Source organism: Natrix helvetica (assembly GCF_964273705.1).
Source record: "Natrix helvetica genome assembly, chromosome: 1".
Lineage (NCBI taxonomy): Eukaryota > Metazoa > Chordata > Lepidosauria > Squamata > Natricidae > Natrix > Natrix helvetica.
The window spans coordinates 78,597,697-78,603,696 of NC_138548.1; positions in this window are offsets into that span (position 1 = coordinate 78,597,697).

A 6,000-nucleotide genomic window follows, 5' to 3' on the forward strand; every position below is an offset into this window, starting at 1 on the left:
AAATAGTTTGACTTCCTCTTCTTTGTGGCAACCCCTGAGATATTGGAACACTGCTATCATGTCTCCCCTAGTCCTTCTTTCTAGACATACTAGACATACCCAGTTCCTGCAACCGTTCTTCATATGTTTTAGTCTCCAGTCCCCTAATCATCTTTGTTGCTCTTCTCTGCACTCTTTCTAAAGTCTCCACATATTTTCTACATCATGGTAACCAAAACTGAATGCAGTATTCCAAGTGTGGCCTTACCAAGGCATTATAAAGTGGTATTAACACTTCACGTGATCTTTATTCTATCCCTCTGTTTATGCAGCCTAGAACTGTGTTGGCTTTTTTGGCCAACTGTACATTACCTGTACATTTTGTTTTTGTTGTCTAAATGTAGAACCTTACTCTTTTCACCATTGAATTTCATTTTATTAGATAGTGCTCAATGTTCAAGTTTGTCAAGATCCTTCTGTATCTTAAGCCTGTCTTCTGGAGGGTTGGCTATTCCTGCCAGCTTGGTGTCATCTGCAAATTTGATGAGTTCCCCATTTATTCCCTCATCCAAATCATTGATGAAGATGTTGAAGAGTACTGGGCCCAAAACAGAGCCTTGGGGTACTCCATTGCATACCTCCCTCCATGAAGATGCAGTTCCATTGAGGACTACACGTTGAGTGAGGTTGGTCATCCAGTTACGAATCCAACTGGTGTTGATGCTATCCAACCCACATTCTTCTACTTTATCTAGTAATAGATTATGGTCTATCTTATCAAATGCCTTACTGAAGTCCAAGCAAACTATATCGATGGCATTCTTCTGGTCCACTAATTTTGTCACTTTGTTAAAGAATGCAATAAGATTAGTCTGGCATGATCTGTTTTTGACAAACCCATGTTGGCTTTTGGCTATTACTTTGTTTGCTTCTAGGTGTTCGCAAATTCGTTGCTTGATCATCTTTTCCAGAATCTTTCCTGGTATTGAGGTCAGGCTGATAGGTCTGTAGTTTCCTGGATCTGTTTTTTCCCCATTTTTGAAGATGGGAACCACATCAGCTCTTTTCCGGTCCTCTGGTAGTTCCCCGGTGCTCCAGAATCTCTGAAAGATATAGTTCAGTGGTTCTGAGATCTCGTCTGCCAGTTCCTTCAGATCGCTGGGGTGTAATCCATCCTGTCCTGGTGATTTGAACTCGTTAACAAAGTTAGTCTGTGATCCACTTCAGAACCATCAGTTGAAGTTAAGCTATTATTAGCATTTTGGTTCTCTTCTTTTGGATGTGACTTCTGCCACGGAACAAATGTAATCATTTTTGCTTTTTAAAAACTAAAATGGCAGGTAGGGGTTTTTTTTCCTTCTTTCAAGGATTTGTGGTCCTATTAATGTACACATTTTGCACATTATGAAGGCTGTCTATGAATTTCACAACTTCACCCACACTTGAAAGGCTTTTTTTTCTTTCTTTGAAATAATTGCTTTAATTTAAGTCCATGGAAGGCAGCTCCGTGGATTCGGATGATCTTTGAAAGAGCGGAGTGGAAGTGCCACAGTTCATGTTTTGTCTTTTCTGTGGGCTGTCAGAGATTGGATTCATACTATGGAATTTAGGGTGGTGGTGTGGGTTATTACTTTTTTTCTGTTTTAATTGCTGCTGTCTCACAAAGTTGAAAATTCTCTTCAGATTTCTATAGCCTTACTTTGAAAACTCATTTGATTTTAAACAATTTAAAGTGTGTAGGTGTGAGCGTGTGTGTGTGTGAGAGAGAGATCACAATGACATTCCCCTTTGAAAAGGGGATCTATTCCTACATTAGCCAATAGTTTGTTTAGCTTATGATTTATTAAATAACAATGAACAGTTCAGTTTTCCCCAAAACCATAAACTATGATTTACAAAACCAGATTGGCTGTTTACAAAGCGCACTAAGCCAAAAACAAACACCACAGAGAGAGCCAATTTTTACAAAGTCGAAAGCAAAGACTCCAGGACCAGTGAAAACAGGTGGAAATCTTCCCCCTGCCCCACCACTCTCCCAAAAGGCTTGGGCCTTGTCCATCCCCACCAGTCCCCAGTCTCCTGGAAGAGGTAGGCCCCTCACTGCCCAACTCTGAGAGCCCCCTTTCCTTTCTGTGCAGCTGCTGACAAAAGACATTGAGCCAATGTGAAGTACAGAAAGCTGGCCAATACAATGTTTCTGAAGGCAGAAAGAGCCTCAGAACATTGTGAAGGCTGGCACTTGCCTTGTGTTGTTTCCAGAGGTAGAAAAAGCCTAAGAACATGGTGAGACATTCCAGGTTTCTGCTTATTGGTGGAGCTAACCAGCTGGGTCACTGCAACGTCAGTTCCTCAGCAAAGATTAGTGAAGCGGGTTTTATAACCGTAATACAGGTAGCCCTCGACTTAACAACAGTTCATTTAGTGACAGTTCAAAGTTATAATGGCACTGAAAAAGTGACATGACTGTTTTTCACACTTAGGACCATTGCACATCCCCATGGTCATGTGATCAGAATTCAGATGCTTGGTAATTGATTCCTATTTATGACGGTTGCAGTGTCCCTGGGTCATGTGATCACCTTTTGAGACCTTCTGACAAGCAACGGCAATAGGTTCGTTAGCCAGATTCACTTAACAACCGTGTTACTAACTTATCAATTGCAGTGATTCACTTAACAACGGTGGCAGGAATGGTTGTAAAATGAGGCAAAACTTATTTAACAAAAGTCTCACTTAGCAACAGAAATGTTGGTCTCAATTGTGGTTGAGGAGATACATTATGATAGAGGAGATACATTTCCAGGAAATGGCTGTTAAGGATAGGCAAGCCCCAGCACCTAATTAACCAACCCTTCCAGGAGGAGAATCAAAGGGCAGATGCTCTGTGCTGGGGGAAAAGTGTGAAGGAAATGCCTCAGATTAGCAGTCTCTAAGACAGTGTTTCTCAACCTTGAAGACTTTAAGTTCTGTGGACTTCAACTCCCAGAATTCCCCAGCCAGTTGAGGAATTCCTCAGCCAGAATTCCCAAGCCAGCTGAGGAGTTGAAGTCCACAGGACATAAAGTCGTCAAGTTTGAGAAACACTGCTCTAAGAGAAGGAGTGGGCAGAGTGACAGACAAAATGCCTTGGTAATGCCTTGGTAATGCCTTGGTAAGGCCACATTTGGAATACTGCATTCAGTTCTGGTCGCCACGATGTAAAAAAGATGTGGAGACTCTAGATAGAGTGCAGAGAAGAGCAACAAAGATGATTAGGGGACTGGAGACTAAAACATATGAAGAACGGTTGCAGGAACTGGGTATGTTTAGCTTAAGAGAAAGAAGGACTAGGGGAGATATGATAGCAGCATTCCAATATCTCAGGGGTTGCCACAAAGAAGAGGGAGTCAAACTATTCTCCAAGGCACCTGAGGGTAGAACAAGAAGCAATGGGTGGAAACTAATCAAGGAGAGAAGCAATTTAGAACTGAGGAGAAACTTCCTGACAGTTAGAACAATTAATCAGTGGAACAGCTTGCCTCCAGAGGTTGTGAATGCCCCAACACTGGAAGTCTTTAAGAAGATGTTGGAGAGCCATCTGTCTGAAACGGTATAGGGTTTCTTGCCTAGGCAGGGGGTTGGACTAGAAGACCTCCAAGGTCCCTTCCAACTCTACTATTGTATTGTATTGTAAAATGGTGACAGAGATAGGAGTAAAATGGTGCTATATAAGCAATCATTAACTGAGCTTCTTCATTTAGTGTGTCATGAAACTACAGCCAAGGTTTAGTACTGGGCATACCTATCTCTAGGTTTCACTGAAATCAATAGGATTTACTTCCAGATAGGCTCAAGTTTCAAGGTCCATCTAGTGTGTTATATAATAAAATATTGGCTCTGTGGATTATAGATCCATTGGACATTTTTTGTTCAGACGTCGCTTCAAACGATAAAAAGTATCTGTTGTTTCTGAAGTGGTCTAGAGAATTGATGTCCTTTATATAATTTCCATCAACTTAATTCATTTATATAATTATGCGATGGACATGTTTATGCTATTTGCATTATCATGAATGGCATACTTATGCAAATAGATGCAATTGATGCAAATGATGTAATTTCAATCTAACAAACATTCAGAGTTAACAGACACCCTTTCCTCCCCAGAGGAATCATTAAAATTAGGCTTTGCTTGTATTTTATAAGTAATCATTCCAATAAAATTTAGTGCAGGTATTGTCATATCCTTGATTTATATTCTAAAGTCCTATAATTTTAAATATATACAACTACCACATAAATCCATTGTGAGATATTTAAATGGCAGCATTTCAAGGATACAGTCCAATTAGGAAATTATCTTCCAAAGTTTTATTGTAACATTCTGTCCCATTTAACCTTCTTCTTCTGCCATGAAATTTACTAGGTGGCCAAGAACATACAATTTTTTCCAGATAATTTTAATCATTCTAAATTAAAACCTTTACCACTGTTCTATTCACTATGTAACTTCAGTCTTGAATTTATTGTTGAATTAGCTACACTTTCTTTGATCTTTTCTTTCAAATCCACTACACTGAGGACATACATAAAATCATGCAGATGTATTCCTAAGAGATTTTGCAGTTTTCTTTTAGTAATTTGCAGCATTGGATACTATACCAGGATACCTGATTTATTCATCTATCATCTCCTTAATGGAAGTGTTTTATCATTCATTAAGAAGTTGGTGATAGAGCTGTGACTAAGTAGAGGTCAACTTATTTATTAAGAAAAAAGAACTTTTGTAATTATCATAGGGCTAAGAGGATGTTTAATTTTTTCTTTCATCATTCAATTCTTCCTATACCAGTACCACCCACATTTTTAATAGGAAATCCTGCATTATATTTGTTGAAGATTAGGCGAAGGATCGAGGCTAGACACGTCTGAGGAGATTTAACGCGGTTTATTGCAACAGGCACAGTCAAAACTATATACAGGAGAGAATCAGCACCTTCCCTGCTTGACAGCTATTTATACGGAGCTGTCAAGCAGGGCAGCCAATGGAAACAGCCTGAGCAGCCCGCGCTCAGCCAAGCCGCGTCTCAGCCAATCAGGCGTGACTTGGCTGTTGCTAGCTGTCAGGCAGGCAGACCGGTCGTAGGTCGAGGATAGAACAATATTTAAATTTATTAAGAAGTTTCAACATGGTTATTTGAATTAAGTCAAATAAATACTGCATAACTGGAGGTGCAGATGCAAATAGAGATGAGAGTAATACTTTTTAACTGAATAAACATCAAGACATTGAAAACAGAGCTGAAAAGAGAAACCAGAAACATTAACCTTGGGAACATATGGGAAGATGTCTGATCTTAAGAAGAAATACAAACCTAACTTGTAAGCATTCTGATTCATTGTTTCTAACCCCAAAAAATTGGGGAAGGGAGATTGTTTTTGAATAAATGTATACAGGTGGCCCTCAACTTCTGACTGATCTTTCAAAGTTACAATGGACCTCCCACCCCCATTTATGTGACTGCAATTACAGCCAGTTGCAGTATCCCATGGTCACATGATAACATTTTACAAAGTTTTTCCCCAAAAAACTGGCCTCTACTTCTAGTTTTCAGCAAACCAGTCCATAGCAATCAGTAGATTCGCTTTACGACCACTGCAAAAAATGGTCCTAAAATCAGGTCAGTCACATGACTTTACAATTGCAGTGACTTAATGACTGTTAATGGGATGCAGTGGCTCAGTGGCTAAGACGCTGAGCTTGTTGATCAGAAAGTTCAGGAGTTCGGCGGTTCGAATCCCTAGCACAGCGTAACGGAGTGAGCTCCCATTACTTGTCCCAGATTCTGCCAACCTAGCAGTTCGAAAGCCTGTAAAAATGCAAGTAGAAAAATAGCAACCACCTTTGATGGGAAGGTAACAGTGTTCTGTGTGCCTTTGGCATTTCGTTATGCCAGCCACATGACCACGGAGACGTCTTTGCACAGCGCTGGTTCTTCAACCTTGAAACGAAGATGAGCACTGCCCCTAGAGTCAGGAACA